A 2,500-nucleotide genomic window follows, 5' to 3' on the forward strand; every position below is an offset into this window, starting at 1 on the left:
TCGCTCGCCGCTACTAAGGAAATCCTAGTTAGTTTCTTTTCCTCCGCTTAATAATATGCTTAAATTCAGCGGGTAATCTCGCCTACTCTGAGGTCGTCAATTTCTTTGGTTTCATCGAAAGGTGAATAATGATGCTCGATGCAAAAAAAAAAAAAATAAACGAAAAGAAGCAAAAAAGCAAACACGTAGAGAAACTGTGCGTGAATCAACCTTTCGCATATTCAATTTTTCCTCCTCTCTCGTTTCAAAATGTTTGTATTTATCGTTCGATGAAACGAGCACAAGAGGGAAAAAAAAGTTGAGACACGACGTTCCCATAATTTTCGTGTTATTTCCTTTTTGCTTCAAACATTTTGCGGACTGCAGCTTCGTCGTATTGCTTTTATCAATTTTTAACAATTTCAAAGCGAAGACAACTCGCAAGACGATCCATTTCGTCTCGGTTCAATTTTAACGTCCGTCCGTATTATTTTTTGTTCCACAAGAGATTTCGAATAGGTTTCTTTATTTATCATCCCTTCTTTTCGAGCGCCACGGAAGCAAGAGGAAAAGCAAGAGCGAGAGAACATTTCGCGTATACTTCATTTAACAATTTTAACCAACACGCGATGTACTCCACACACCTCTTAGATTTAACAACTGCTTTTCTCTTCTTCTCCCCTTAGCGCAAGGGTAAACCCCATTTGTCTCTTCTTTGGAACGCAACAAAACTTTCGAGGACTGGACGACCGAGCGATGGTCGCGCGGTCTTCGCTTATCTTTAACAAACGAAGTAGTCCGTATGTATTCTAAATGTTGAAGCCTCCTAGAGCTTTAAGCCATGCGAGACATTGAAATGCTGTTTTAACGGGAGCATGCATAATTGCTGCAAACATACTTTTATCACAAGTTCTAGCCACGCCACGGAGGCTTCGAAGTTCCTTCACCATTCGCTTTCCTCTCTTTTGTTACACAGTTTTAGACTACGATCAGGGGTACCGAAACGCTGTATTGATTGTAAACAACCATTTTTATCTTGGAGCGGAGCGTTCCTTTACTCGTTAGATTTGTCTTGTCGCGTGTGTATTCGCTTTTTCGACGCTTTTTAACCATTTAACTTGTTTAGCGAAGCTAAACGCACAGACAGACAAAAAAAAAGGAACAGCATCGCGCGTCAAACAGCGACGACCCATCTGAAGCGATCTTTCATTTATACACCGTTTGTAAACAGAGAGATGTATAAAGCGCGGGGAATCATTCGAAACCCTGGGGCTATTCGAGCTTGCATTTCAGCAAATTATCATCTCAAACATTTCACTCGTTTGCTTTTTCTAAATTTATAGGAGAGCTTCTTTCGTTTATTTTTGACACACCTTTCGTAAATATCGTTTCTGGCAACGTCGGGAGCGTGGATTTCTACAAGTGAACAATCGCGCCGATCCGATAACTTCCAGCAGGATGGAGAATCTTTATAGATTATCTTCCGAGAACTCGGTGCTTTCACGGGCGGTCGTTTATAAATTTTAACGAACGACTCGCGCGCCGTGACGCACTTGCGCTAGTTCGAAGAGATATTTCGAAATTTGTTTCTCTCCTTTAACGGCCTGCATTTAGTGTATCGGTTGCGATTTTCGTCACATCGTTTCCACGACAAACGCCGACGAACTGCCCAACTATCGCTCGTACGTTGCGACTCTTTCTTTGTTTATCGTTCATTCATTCTTTCAATTTCGTTCGATAATCCCGCTCCGAAACGTTCTACTTTCGTTGAACGACGGCGAGATGTTTAGAAAGAAATGAATTACTCTTTTTTCGAGAAGCAAACGCAAGCAGTCTTTTGTTAAGAAAACGACCCTCAGCCAGGCGTGGTCCAGGAATTGTATCCGTGGACCGCAATGTGCGTTCGAAATGTCGATGTTCATGTGTCCTGCAGTTCACACGTTGACGCGCAATTAGCTGCGTTCTTCATCGACCCACGAGCCAAGTGATCCACCGTTCAGGGTAATCGTAAAATTTTGTATTTCAAACTCTTTAGATCTTTAGAGTGTTATTTTCATTATTAACACGCATCACATTCGATACCCACATCACTCTCCCACCCGGCGCGTGCGGGAGAGCGAATTCGGGCGTCGCCAACGTATTTGTTTGTTTGTTCGATCGTTGACGACACGATCGCGTCCAAGGACGGAAACCGTCGGAGAAACGCCCAGTGGCACGCTCCTCTCGACGGTCGGGCGTAAAGTACATTTAAAAACCTTGAAAAGTACGAACGCACACAAGGAATGCGAGCGCGCGTCCTGTCGCTGAATCGTGGGTTGCGAGATTCGAACAGACACACGGCCGGCGACGATCGGTCTAACTAATGGACACATAGTTTTTCAAAGACTCGCTATCGTCGCTTCTCAGCCGGTCCGTAAACAACACACATCGATCAGGCGGACGCACGAATCTTACCACGGTGCGTGTTTCGTAGATTCCAGGTTACCCGCAAGTACCTCTCTCTCCCTCTCGAAAGAGGAAT

At 44.0% G+C, this 2,500-nt stretch overlaps 1 non-coding gene and 1 pseudogene across 1 annotated transcript; both read right to left on the minus strand.

Annotated features, from left to right (window-relative positions):
* The window catches only part of LOC143306315 (large subunit ribosomal RNA), a 4,947-nt pseudogene extending 4,851 nt beyond the window's left edge, over positions 1 to 96 (minus strand).
* A 1,732-nt stretch (positions 97 to 1,828) lies between these two features.
* LOC143306345 (5.8S ribosomal RNA) lies at positions 1,829 to 1,983 on the minus strand. Its single transcript, XR_013063762.1, has one exon. It is a non-coding gene; the product is annotated as a 5.8S ribosomal RNA (ribosomal RNA).
* Between the last annotated feature and the right edge of the window lie 517 nt (positions 1,984 to 2,500).

This window comes from Osmia lignaria, unplaced genomic scaffold, assembly GCF_051020975.1.
Source record: "Osmia lignaria lignaria isolate PbOS001 unplaced genomic scaffold, iyOsmLign1 scaffold0006, whole genome shotgun sequence".
NCBI classification, from domain to species: domain Eukaryota; kingdom Metazoa; phylum Arthropoda; class Insecta; order Hymenoptera; family Megachilidae; genus Osmia; species Osmia lignaria.